Source organism: Sceloporus undulatus, chromosome 2 (assembly GCF_019175285.1).
Source record: "Sceloporus undulatus isolate JIND9_A2432 ecotype Alabama chromosome 2, SceUnd_v1.1, whole genome shotgun sequence".
Classification (NCBI taxonomy): domain Eukaryota; kingdom Metazoa; phylum Chordata; class Lepidosauria; order Squamata; family Phrynosomatidae; genus Sceloporus; species Sceloporus undulatus.
Genome location: NC_056523.1, coordinates 58327398 through 58342025, shown reverse-complemented (window position 1 = coordinate 58342025; position 14628 = coordinate 58327398).

The following is a 14628-nucleotide window of genomic DNA, read 5'->3' as shown; positions in this document are numbered from 1 at the left end:
TGCTGAAAGCTGCATAAAGCGTTCCGCATATGATGCAGATGCACTGTATACACAGTTGACAACTGTCCTACCCAGCCTCTTGAAAGTGTAAGGTAATTCCCCCAACATTTAAAGTGAAACCAACAGTTGGTGGGGACCCTCCATTTCCCGCATCTTTCTTTAGGTAACTATGCTCCTTTGGCATAGAGTCTTCTGTAAACAAAGCATGTGATCTACCACTGAACTATAGGCTCTTCAAATAAATGATATAGTCACCTTATCCTTCTGCCTTGGCACACCTAACTGAAGATTCAGTAAACTATTTTTATATCCTTCTTTTTCTTAATAAGTATTTAAATAACTGAATGTCTGTGATCATTTCTATTCGTTTCTGTTTTCTGTACATATATTTCTGAAAAATCATCTTGCTGTCAATTTTAGACAAAGTCGATTTCAATGAATCAAATGGTGTTGTTATTTAATCCTATCAGTGATATATGATTTGCCCCAACTAAAGCCTGTTGAAATTGGTTACAATCATGAATAGTCCTTCCAGAGAATATTACCGATCAAAATTATTGTTGTTGAACCTTTGCCCATCTGTCCATATAACACAAAAGCAGACTTGGGTAGATATATTTTTATTTATCTGTATCAATCTTATCAACAGATATTTCTTTAGATACTAGGCAGGAGAAAGGGGAAGAAAGTCAGTCAAAGTCACACACAGTGATTTCCCAGAAGTGTATGTTGTGTGTGTGTGTGTGTGTGTGTGAGAGAGAGAGAGAGAGAGAGAGAGAGAGAGAGAGAGAGAGAGAGAGAGAATGTGTACATAGCCTCATACATGCATACTTGCACAGAGATGCATGATGGCTTACAGAGATTTAAAATGCAGTTAGGCAGCTTTCAGACCTGAGGGGGTTGCCCTGCCCTTAGCTGAGCTGAGTCTGATATTGTTTACTAGAGGGCATGAAAACCCACTACCAGGGGAAAAAAGTGAAAAACAGTAGTGAAAATGTGTTGTTTACTTTTAAGAGAAATGACTCTTTGAAAAAAAGGTGCATACCCTTTGCTCACTTTGTTGGCAACCAAATCAGTACTTCCAGGAAGCTTCCCAGAACACAGTTCCGCTTGTTAGGAAGCCATGCCGGAAGCAAAGGAAAAAGAACTCTCTTAAGGTAAAACACTGTTGTTGTTGTTGTTGTTGTTTGCAATGGCCAAAATGAGGGAGCAGGAGATCTTTATGGGTCTGCAAAAGTAGACAGGGTACATGTTGCCTTTGCCATATTTAAAATAATGACTATTGTATAATTAAGCTGGCCCAAATAAAATCTCAATATAATGAGGTGGCAGGAGAGCAATGCTGAAAATTCTTCTTAAGAATCATGCCAGCCCATCTAGATTAAAACTAATCAAGAAGTGCCTAAGGAAGTCTTAATGAAGAAGGGAATAGGGATAATAATATATGTACAGTAGTAGACTTAGAATATTGTACTATATAGTAGGATATATGATTGTTTTATGGAATTTTAATGTTTGTAGTGTTTGAAGATGTTATTTAAAAAAACTAATCAAGAAATGCTATGCAAAATAATTTTCAAAGGGTCCTTGAATCAAAGAGAGAAAGAGGCTTCCTCAATTTCTCAAGGCAAAGGCTTCCATAGTCTAAGTGCCACTGTGCAGTGGGAAAATATAGGAAACTAATCTGTACTACTGAACTTTAAGGTTCCTGCTTTGTTCTCCCTATTGACCCTAATCTAAAGTGACTGTTTTAATAACCTTTATCCATATTGGCATAGCAAGTTCATAATTACTAATAGTTACAGTATTGGTAATTGCAGGTATACCTAAGTTAACAAAGTAGATGTGCTCCTGAGCATTACATCTGTAACAGAAACTTTGGTATCAGAGATGGAAATAACATGGAAAGATTAAGGTAGGTTCCTACACCACAAACAAAGGAGAACAACTTGAACATGTTTGTGTTCAATAATAATGTCAATTTTGCTGGCCAAACTTATAGATCACTGCTGCTTCTGTTTTTTAACATGTCAGATGTAGTTCACGAAGCTTATTTGTTCTCCCTTTGCCTCTCTGTTTTGCTGTTCAAGCATGCTTAGTAAAGTACAGTATTCTAAAGGCAGCTGCTGTTTACCTTGCTGTTGTATTTATTTCATTGTTTACTTCAGACATACAGTACTTATACAACCCAATACTGAAAATATGCCTATATGAGGTATGTCTTTATACTACAAATATATCATGACTTGGGTTTAGCATCTCAGAAAAATCCTTCTCCAAATACACTCTTCTTTATTATTCATTTTGGAAGTTAATATAATCTCACAAATCAATTTTACCTATGTTGAATGAGAAAAATCTCCCCTGAATGTGTGCTTAGGACAGCAGCTTGTGCTCAGGTCAGATCAGTGCTTAGTGTTAAAAGTTGTGTATCATCTAAAAAGAAAACCACTCTCTGCCCACCCATTTCTCTCTCTTCCCACATCTTTCTTCAGTGATAAAACTGCAGACATTGGCTTTGATCTCCCACACTTTCCTTCACTTCCAGCTCTGCTTTTCCTCTGTAGCCAGCATGACGGTTTGGATATTGAGTATACAGTACTATGGGCTCGACTTTGGGAGAAAGGTGGGATAAAAATAAAATAAAATAAATTTGGGAGATCAGGGTTTGAATCTCCACTCAGTCATGGAAACCCATTGGATGACCTTAGGCAAGTCACCCTCTTTCATCCTCAGAGGAAGGCAAAGAAAAACCTGCCTCTAACAAATCTTACCAAGAAAATCCCAGGATAGGTTTGTCTTAGGGTTGCCGTAAGTCAGAAACAACATATGGGTACACAACAACCCCAGCTGTTTCTTCTGTCCTCCCACCTTGCTTGATGAGTTGACTATCTCTTTTCCTGAGCTAGTGTGACCCATGTGCCCTCTTGGTTACATTCCCTTGTAACTCCTTATTGCCAACTCTCCTACCATTTATATTTTCTCTCCATCACATAGCCAAGCCTTTTCCTTCCTTATACTACAAGTGTAGATTAAAGGTGAAAATACCCTCTACTTTTTCTGCAGATGGAAGTCACTCAATGGGCAGGGAGCACGGGTTTGATTTTATTATATGAGCTGGATTTAGATACTTGCCAGTATATCTGGTCTGGTTAGGGTTGCCATAAGTGAGGACCTCCAAACCAGGACAAATGTAGGGCAACATTTTCAAATGTAGGACACATTTTTATAAAAATGGAGGACACACAAAATATGAGGGTTTTTTTTTAAATGTTAATATAAATGCATGTTTTTAGGCATGATCAAAATGGAGGACATTTTGGCATTATTCTTAGACAGATGGCAGAAATGTATTTGCCCTCGGGTTCAACTGTACTTCTCAGAAGTGTGTACTTGGGCAAGGGACTGTGGTTTTTCTTCACTGCGCATGAGTTAGTAAAAATCACAGCAAGTTACATTGGCCGTGCCTCAGAGGCTTGTTGATATCAATATCACCACCACCATCATCATCATCATCACCACCACCACCACTATAATTGGCCAAGAAAGGCAAACTTGTTAGCATTCAAAGCACCATAAATACACAAAAAATGCACTTGCATATATTTAATAATAAAAAATAATGAAAAAATAAATAAAAAACAAGGCAGGGGTGTATATATTTGATAATAAAAATTAATGTAATAAAATAAAAAACAAGCAATAATAAAATTAATAAAATAAAACAAAAACAAGCAATAATAAAATTCATGAAATAAAATAAAAACAAGCAATAATAAAAATTAATAAAATAAAATAAAAACAAGCAATAATAAAAAATTAAAAATTAAATAAAATAAGTATTTTATATTTTTAAAAATAATTTAAAAACCCCAAAAAACCAAGGCAGACCTAATGGCCACTGACTCAGCTTTCCTCCTCCTCCTCCTCTTCCTCTGCCCCAATTCTGCCCTGGCCTAAGTTCAGGCACCCTTCCTCCGGCTCCTTCCTCCTCCTCCTCCTCCTCCTCTCCCCCCTCCTCCTCCATATGAAGGCTGGCGCGCGTGCGGAGGGAAGCAGGGCAGGTGTGCAGGCGCGTGCGTGCACGGAGGGAGGCAGGGAAGGCAGGCGCGCGCGCAATGAGAGAAGCGGGGAAGGCAGGTGCGCGCGCGCGCGGAGGGAAGTGGGGAAGGTGTGCACGCTGCCCCTGGCCCCTGCTGAGGCCTGGGCGGCGCGCAAGCCCTCCCAGTGGGGGCGCAGTGGCGGCAGCGCTTCTGCCAACCGCCGAGGAAGAGGAGGAAGGCAGAGCCGGAGGAGGAGGTGGGTTGGCGCCGCAGCAGCCGCGTTAGCAGCAGCGGCAATGGCTGGAGCGGGCCCCCAAACCGGGAACAAGGCACGGGTGGGGGCCCAAACCGGACCGGGACCGGGAGGGGCCCCCCGAAACCGTGATTGGCACAGGGGCCGCTGGGTTATGGCAACCCTAGGTCTGGTAGAATCCTGTCTTCTGTCTTCCCATGTCATAGTCTACTCCCACTCCGCCTAATGCTACCTTAAGCACTGTGATCCTGCTGAAATGGAGTGTGCTATAGCATGCATGAGGCTGAGGGAGAAAAAGGAGTGTCAGATTATAGGGTTAAATGTTGTAGTTCCTATAGAAAATTCTGCTAGTATATTTTACATTTTATTTTGGGTTATAATACAGAATTTTATTGTGGAATATACTCCCATTTATGAAAATAATGTTGCTATATATACTCAAAAATGGAAAGAGGTTATTTAATGTCTTTTTAAGAAAGGCAGGGTTGATGTTCAGATTACATAAAGAGCTGGCAGTGAAATCAGTTACTGAATGGGTACCTCCTTTTTTTCACCTTGCTATGCAAATTTGCCTGAATTAAGAAACCAGTGATAAAATAATATTATGTTATATAATGTGCTAAATGATTACATGTTATCACAGTATATTTGCATATATACACAACTTGCATGGACAGTGTCATCATATACTAAACAAATATAGACTAACTTTGTGACCCATGCAATATATACAAACACCTCATGATTGTAAGCCTGAGGGCAGGGAACCGTCTAACTAAAAAGATTGCATGTACAGCGCTGTGTAAATTTACAGCGCTTCATAAATAAAGGTTAATAATAATAATAATAATGATTCATGAATAAGTGTATGAAGTCTAAACATACACACTTTTTTATTTTTTCATTTATTTTAGCCACCTTTCAAGACCATAGTCATCCTGAGTCACTGTAGAGCATAAAGACAACACAGTTCAACACACATCAATAAAATCAATATGAATGTAAATAACTTTAAACAAAACAAGTTATAATAAAATACAATTTCAAAATGACACCAGCAAATCCAATTAAAATCAATTACAGTCCTCCCTCTGTTCTCGTGGTCTTCAGACTTGCATCCCTTGCTTATACATGAGGGATGACTTGAGGGGGAATGAATCATGCGTATGTCTGCGCATCTATTCAAGATAATGGGGCTTAAATATAAGAAAAGTTTTTGCAAGGGAGTCTGAAACAGATCCCTGTGAAAAAGGAGGGGCGACTTTAGAAGTTAGGGAAAGCAGCCACAGATGGCATTAGCCATATATTTCTCAGATGATAATTTCATGGAGTTGGCCCTACTTGAGAAGGCCCTGTTTCTAGTGCCTGTCAGCTTCACTGGTCTTGATGAAGGGCTGGACAGGGCCTCTGACAATGATCTTAAATCAATGGCTCTCAAACTTTAGCCTTCCAGATATTTTAGACTTTAGGTCCAAGAATTCCTGGCCACTGCCAAGCTGCCTGAGGGTTCTAGAGGGAAGTCCCAAACACATGGAAGAAAAAGGCAGTACATGCAAAAAGGATCTAGGAGTCTTGAGGGTCACAGTCTGGACATGAGTCAGCAATGTGATGCAGCAGCTAAGAAAGCCGATGCAATTCCACTAAGACACCTACATCAATAAAAGTAAGGTGTCTAGATCAAGAGAAGTAATAGCACCACTCTATTCTGCTTTGGTCAGACCTCACCTGGAATATTATGTCCTGTTCTAGGCACCACAATTCAAGAAGGATGTGGACAAGCTGGAGTGTGTCCAGGGGAGGGCAATGAAAGTGGTGAAAGGTATGGAAACCAGGCCCTATGAGGAATGAGTTAGGAAATGTTTCACCACCACTGACCATAATGGAGCAGGGCTATCTGCAGATGCTCCAATCTGTGGATGGCTAGCCCACCGATACAGAGTAGTCTTTTCTGGATTGGTATATGTGAGTATATATAACTTTTGGCAAGTCTGCATTCTCTAATAGGTTCACAGCAGATGCATCAACTGAATTTGATAACAGGCATTCCTGGCAACTGCTGCCATTTGGACATCCACAACAATGATGAATCCAGAAGGATGCTCCAAGCTGCCACAATGATCATATAAATCTTAGCTTCTAACTATATATCATCAAGCAACAGCTGATCTATGTCAAGGAGCAGACACAGCAAAAGCTTTCACTCAGGGTCTAGACACTGGATCCAATATATTTCTACTAATGCTGCCACTTTCTTGACATTTGCAACAGCTGCCAACATACTAGTAATAACATTAGCAGAGAGGTGAGTTCTCTGTCTAGATATTCAGTCGTTTTGATATTTTGCCATATTTACATAAGAAGCTCTTATGATAGTGTTTAATATTTAGTGTCTGCACTCAGCTCACTTTTTCATTGCAGAAATAAAAATCTTTGTTTGTAGCTTCAAGCTGCGATCTATCCCCACTCACCTGGGAATAACATCTATTGACCTCAATGGGTCAATACACTGGCATGTATAAGACTGTAGTGTCAACACCTTATCTCTACTCCCAAACCTTCAAGAGTTTGAAGAAAGAAAGAAAAAGGAAAAACTTTAAGATAATTAATGTGTCAGAACACTTTAACCAAACCCTTCAGAAACCACAAGAAAATTAGAGAAGCTTTCACCTTTATCCCTTCATCACAATTGATAAAATACCATCACATTTTAGCCATTTTTAAATAAGAAGCTGTATGAAGTCAACAAGGCTTTTAAATGCTTGACTTGGGTTAGTCTGTGTTCTGCATTGTTATCAGAAGCCTTAATCTATTTCTCCTTTCTGTACATTACGACAAATAAGTCTGATAGGAAATTCTACTTTTTATCTTCTGCTTTATCACCTGCTTTATGTTGCTGAGTTAAAAGATACAGAGACATGTTGTTAAAAATTTGCTTGCAACTGCTGATGTAGGATTGTTGCTTGCCTACAGTTAAACCATTTCTTTCGCACAAGATCTCCCTTTGCCTGTGCCAATTACCTTTTAGAAGCAGCTGGTCCTTTTCATATTTAATATTCAATTAAAATAGAAAATATTAGTGCTCCTTGACTTTTTTTCCTCTAAATAGAAATTCAAACATAAATAGCACAGAGTCACTGTGCATCTAACAGTAGCAGCCATAGGTGCCTTCTTGAGAGCTGGGGAAAAAGATGATAAAAAGAAGAAAGGTTGTACTATGAACATTATGCCTATTAACTTGGGCCCATTCACACTACAGAATTACACTGCTATTATTCCACTCTTATTGCCTTGTTTCTATCCTATGGAGTCCTGGGATTAGCAGTTTAGGGAGGGATGTTCAGTATTCTCAGCCAGAGAGCTCTACTGCCTACAATACCCAGGATTCCAAAGGATAGGACCATACAGATGCAATAAGTGTGTACTATGGTTGGCACCTGGTCTCTTTTGCTTTTTTTTCAGAGCTTGGAGTAGTTACTTTTTTGGACTGCAAAGTGCAGAACGAGCTCAGGCTTGCTAGAGAGGAAGATGGAGCAAATGATGGAGCATGGAAAATGCAGCACAGAATAGGTGGAATGGTAGTACACCTATTCAGGTAGAATACATGTTTACTCTAAATAAATTCAGGTCTCCAAGGCCAGATGAACTTCATCCAAAGGAATTAAAAGAACTGGCAGTAGTAGTCTCAGAACCACTGGCAAAAAACTTTGGGAATTTCTGGAGAACAGGGGAAGAGCAAACAGTCTGGAGAAGGGCAAATGTTGGCTCCATCTTCAAAAAGGGGTGAAAACGGGACGCAAACAATAACCACCCAGCCAATCTGACATCAATACCAGGAAAGGTTCTAGAGTAGATTATGAAACAGACAGTTTGTAAACACTTGGGCCCAAAACAGACGAACATAAAAAGCTGGCTTCCGCATGACTTAGGGGCATGGTGTTCAGATGACACATAACTCAACCCATGCAGAAGCTATGTTGAGGCCTAAGGCAGCCCAAACCCAGTGCCAAAAAGAGTGGATCTTTTCTGCTCCTTGCCGTGGTCCATTGGGACCACAGCAGGGGATGGCATCAGGACCACAGCATGCAGTTGCCATGGCCCTGCAGTGCCCCAGCCAGGAGCAGCCTGTGACTGCTCCCTCCTGCCCATCTTTTCCACCTCATAGAAAAGAATTCCATGATCACTAAAAGTCAACATGGGTTTCTCAGAAACAAGCCATGCCACATCAATCTTCTCTCTCTTTTTTTGATAGAGTTGCAAGCTTGGTAGATGAAGAGAATGCTGTAGATGTAGTGTATCTTGATTTCAGTAAGGCCTTTGACAAGATCCCTCATTCTTACAAAAAAGTTCATAAAAGGTGAGCTAGACAATGTGGCTATTAGGTAGCTTTGTAATTGGTTGACCAACCAGACCCAAAGGGTATTCACCAATGGCTCCTCCTTATCCTGTAGAGAAATGAGCAGTGGGGTGCCAGAGGGTTCTGCCCTGGGTTCAGTACAATTCAACATATTTATCAATGACTTGGATGATGGAATAGAAAGCCTACTTATCAAATTTGAAGATGACACCAAATTGGGAAGAGTAGCTAATACACCAGAAGATAGGTTCATAATTCAAAAAGACCATGACAAATTTGAAAGCTGGGACAAAACTAACAGAATTAATTTCAAAGGGGAAAAATGTAAGGTATTACATTGAGGGAGAACGAATGAAATGCACAGTTAGAGAATGGGTGATACCTGTCTTGACAACACTACATGTGTATGGAGCCTTGGCGACGCAGTGGTTAAATGCCTAAACTACAGCCACGCACTCACAAACCACAAGGTTGTGAGTTCATTAGCAGCCAGGGGCCCTAGGTAGACTCAGCCTGGCATCTTTCCGTAGGTCACTAAAATGAGTACCTAGTTTGTTAGGGGCAATTAGCTTACACTTTGTAAACCACATAGTACATCGGTAACCGGTATAAAAATGTACTTGCTATTGAAAGTGATCTGTAGACCACAAGTTGAACAAGAGTCATCAGTGTGATGCAGCAGCTGAAAAAGCCAATGCAATTCTAGGCTGCATCAATAGCAATATAGTTTCTAGACTGAAGGAAGTAATAGTGCCAATTTATTCTATTTTGGTTAGACCTCACCTAGAATACTGCGTCCAGTTCTGGACACCATAACTGAAGAAGGATGTTGACAAGCTGGAGCATGTCCAGAGGAGGATGGCCAAAATGATGAAAGGTCTGGAAACCATGCCCCTTGAGGAACAACTTAGGGAAGGTTAAGGAGTGACATGAAAGCCATGTTTAAATATTTGAAGGGATGTTATATTGAGGAGGGAGCTAGCTTGTCTTCTGCTCCTCCAGAGACTAGGACATGTAGCAATGGTTTCAAACAACAGGAAAAGAGATTTCATCTAAATAACAGGAAGAACTTCCTGGTGGTGAGAGCTGTTCAATAGTGGAACAGGCTGCCTCTGAGGTTGCTGGAGTGTTCTTCTTTTTAACAGAGGCTGGATGACCATCTGTTGGGAGTGCTTTGACTGTGTCTTCCTGCATGGCAGAGAGTTGGACTGAATGGCCCTTTTGGTCTCTTCCAGTTCTCTGATTCCACGAACATCCAGACTCCTCAGCCTGGTCATGCTGACTGGAAAGTTCAAGGAGTTGTAACGTAAAAAGTAACTTTTCCAAGCTCTGCTTTTATCTAAATCTTCTTAGTGGCAAAGCTGCACGGCTTTCTACTTCCACATTCAATTGAAAGAGAAAGGGGGGGGCTTTAAACAGTAATTCTTTTTTGTGCTCTTTTTTGGTAGAAATTATATATTGAATACTTTGAAAAAATGACGCACACATTATATAAAGTTATGATTCACTAAAGTTTTTGGTCACTTTCTCACAGAACAAGCACAGCGTGAACAGGAACCATCTAGGGAAAGCCATGATGATGACTAAAAGAACACAAAGCATCTCTTCTAGTACAAAAACATTGTAATGCTTTAAAAGAAAACTGAAAGCAAAGGGATTGAATTAAAGTAATGGCTATAACAAAAATTGAGTAGAATATTATTCTATGTTCTCTGTCTCTTTTTTCCAAAGCCACAACTGGATATGTAATGAATGAAAAGACAGGCATTTCAAATAACTGTTCTAATGGTGCCTATTGCCAAAAATCTATAAGCAGTCATTCAGGAAAAGGTGGGGGTGATGGACTGGATTTTCAGTTTGGTAGATTGGCTCATTTGAGTTGTCATGTGGTGCTATTTGCAACTTCTTGCTGCAATTCTTCTGTTCTCTGCTGTTCTCTTTCCTTTCAAAGGATAAATGGTCAGTTCTGCCCTGCATTGGGAGTGGAGCACAGATGTACTGGTTGGCATTTTGTTCCCTACCACTTCTATGGCTCTATGAATCAAAATAGAAAATTAAAGGTAGGCAAGAAAGAACTTCAGCCTTATGATGACTTATAACCACCAATGAAAGGGAAGAAGAAATTTTGCCTTTGAACAAATTTCTTGGAGAAGGTTGGATAGTTCACACTTCAGTCCTAAGTAAAGTCAAAGTTCTGCTGCCCTTTCAGACTACACAAATCCAATAGTGTGATTCTACTTTAACTGCCATCCTATGGCATCCTGGGATTTGTAATTTGGTGAGGTGCTCCTAGACCTCTCTGGCTGAAAATCTAAATTCTCCTCCGCTAGTGGCAAATTTAATCTTGGAATCCATAAAATGGAACTATGGCAGTAAAAGTGGGATCATGATGCTATAACTGTGTAATGTGAAAAGGCCCAATATTAGGAGATTATCACATTGACAAATAACGTGACTGCTCCCTAATGGGATGCAGCCAGGTTGTGGGATGCAGATGGGTATTATTGCATGTAATTTGCCACTGCTGTTGCTGGACGGCTGCATCCCAGCTGCATCCCATGTCCCAGCCGTGCTTTGGAGGCCGCTTTTCAAAGTTGGAAAGTTCCTGGCTTTGCAAAGCAGCCTCTGAAGCGTGACTGGGACCAGGGATGCAGCCGGGATGTAGTTGCCCAACGGCAGCAGCGCTGAATTACATGCGATAATACTCACCTGCATCCTGAAACCCAGCTGCATCCTGTTAGGGAGCAGTTGGGTTATTTGTCAATGCAATAATCTCCTTAGACAATAACCTACTGGCCAAGATCCTGCACTGAGGAAAAGGAGTGAAACATTCCACTCAAAGACTGCATCTGCACTGCAGAAATAACCAGTTCGACACCACTTTAATTAACATGGCTCAATGCTATGGAATTCTGGGAACTGTAGTTTGCTGCGGCACCAAAGCTCTCTGACAGAGAAGGCTAAATGTTTCACAAAATTATAGTTCCCAGAATTCCCTGGAGTGACTGAGACTGGGAGGTCTGAGGCTGACACAGAACACACACAGTCATGTATGCTTGCTATGTATGCAGAGGTTAGGTTTTGAAACCATATGTATATCTAAAAAATAGCCCTAGGCAATGGGTTATATAGCCAGGTAACAAAGTCATCAAGATGCCAGTGAATTTGTGAGAGGGAGAAAATCCATCCCCATCTAGGGCCACTAACTGTGCATAACATCTTATGTGTAATTTGTCATGTAAGAGATTAATATCTTTATATAAAATAAAAATTATTTCAAAATATTTGTATGCACATACAATGTCACAAGATTAAATGTAGTAAGGATACTACTACTGTATAAATCTGTTTAATACCCAACTTGTTTATTTTTGCACATTACTGGCATCTGCATAATAAAAGCAGGATTATTTCTTAAAACTCCTTGCTTATGTTCGCTTCAGCTGTAAATGAGACTGTTCTGCCATGCATGAGATTGAAAATAAATGCTTTGCAATGAAGATAACCCCTTGGTGGTGTTCTTTCTAGTACTGTGTTCTGGAATCTTTAAGAAGCAGTCCCTTAACACATATAATTTAGCATTCACATCTTATACCCATTAAGCTCTCAAGGAAATCCAGTACATTTCATGGAGAATATTGAGTTGGATTGTTTCAGAGCAGAGGTCAGAGGCTGTATCAATAGAAATGGCCATATCTGTTTTAACAATACTACTTCAAAGGCAGAATTGATTGCTGATAGGATGCTAGTTCTACTCATAGCAACTGATTGTTCACTTTGTTTTCACTTTGCTCCTGGCTATGTACTCTGAGCCAGGAGAAGACTTCTCCTCCCCTCTTTTCATCTTTCTGAGAGCCTTTGTTTCCACATACATGAAGAGGGACTGCTTTGTTTACAACTCTATTTCTTCTAGACTAAAATACCATAATGTTAAATACAAGTTGAAATGTACTGCCTCCATTTTTAAAAGAAAATTTTCTTCATTTTTAATAACTTTATACAGCATAAACCTAAAGAAAGACATAATAATAACTGGTACAGTATACCACACACAAAGATTTTGAATTAAATTAACATCCAAGGAATACACCCAGAAATAATTCATCCAAAAGAGAGAGAATTATGTTTTATTTTACAGGTATTAAATTGTTCTAAATGATCTAAATAAGATTGTGGAGGTGAGTATGTCTGTTTATTGGTGTTTACAAATAAAAGGGCAACATGTATAAAATTCAAAGTATTGTTTCTTAACTCCTGAAGCTGGCAGGAAAGTTTTTCCATCAAAACTAAAGACCACAACTTTTCCCCCCATTTCAGCAATGATAAATTGTTTACTTCTTTCCAGTTTTGCAACACGTGGGCTTCATGAAAGGTGAATTTGTTATCAGTTTTCATATATGAAAGGACCAGACAAAAGTGATGTAATAAAACACATAGGAGAACAATTAAGATAGACTTGTTAGACTAATCCAGCTAATTTCCTAAGAAACATTCACAGTGCAGTTGGGGGAATCTTCTAGGCAGGTCTTCTGTTGTAGGGGCAAGGCAGATCTTCCTTGCCTAACACTGGGAAATATGATCTTCATAGCAGGAGATCTGTCCATAGCAGTAAACCAAAATACTCATAAGGAAGGTTTATGATACCTATCCTAATTTTGGAAAGTTGCAGTTAAGAGACTTTCCTGATAACGCAGAGGTTTCTGAGGCATTCAGCCAAATGCGTTTACAATTTCCAGATCTTGGCACTGAAGTAAAAGTCTGAAAAGGAAGCTGTTCTTAGGGGGATGCCAATATTTGGTGCTTGCATGATTGTCCTTGCTGCTTCACAGTTTTGGTCCACCCATATTTGGGGTTACAATATGCTACAACCAATGTATCTCAAGCTTTTGAAATATTGATCCATTCCCATATGTCATGAAGACCTTGACCATTCTCTCATATGACCCAGACAGCTAGGCACACCTTCTGTTCTGTTGTTTCATCTCTCTAAGAAGATGGATTCTACTTAATAAGATCACATAATGACAGAGTTTTATAGAATTCATCACTGCTGCATTGATTTATAAAAGTCAATTAATTATTCTTCATAGCCTGTGGCGATGCTGGTGGGGGATTATGCAAATTGTAGTAAAATAAAATAAAATGGAAAAATAGATGGGCACAAAAATGTGATCCAATTAAAATCAGGCGCGCCTGAAAGCCATGAAGTCACTAGGGTTATTGTAATTACTTGATTTGACTTAGTCCAGATGATAATTTCAAAGAGTTGAGGATGTTATTCTATAACCATCCTTGACCATGTACACAGATCTCACTGATACTGAAAGCCTGGAGCTAATAAAGCATCCGTTGAGGCACATATACTAGAAGTGCATGAAGTCAGCACCTGCTTAAGGCACAGCCTTAAATCATTTCCCTAGATGACCAGAGGAAGGGGCTGAAGGCCCCTGTTGGGTGCTCCACTCGGGTCCAAAATGCCCACTGTAATCCCCCAGGATCACAGGAGCAGTAGCAAAGAAGGGCATACGCTAAAAACTGACACTATAGACGCAGAGCCAGTTTGGCAGCTTTTTTCTCTCTTATTCTTACTCAAGAGGAAGAAGCAAGTATCAGTCCATGCTTGGCCATAGACAGACAGGCAGAGTCAAAATTCTGGGATCTGAGGAATCCAGCACAGAGGAGTTGGGTTGCAAGGAGTTTCTGGGCCAGATGATTCCCTCCCTGGATCTGAGAATTTGGTGAGTACAGTATGTATTTAAGGGGGCTCCCTGTTCAGCAGGACTTTACAGAGGTTGACACCCCTAACATCTCAACCCTTTGAAGTCCAACAAATAGAGAAGAAAAAATGTCTTGGAACCATCTGTCAAACAGAAATCCTTGTTTCATCATCTCACCATCCAGAAGCAGCCATCTCTAAATGTTCTAGCACCTGCAGGGAATCCTTGTCGTTGCAACAATTCAACCTCTTTGACAGGCCA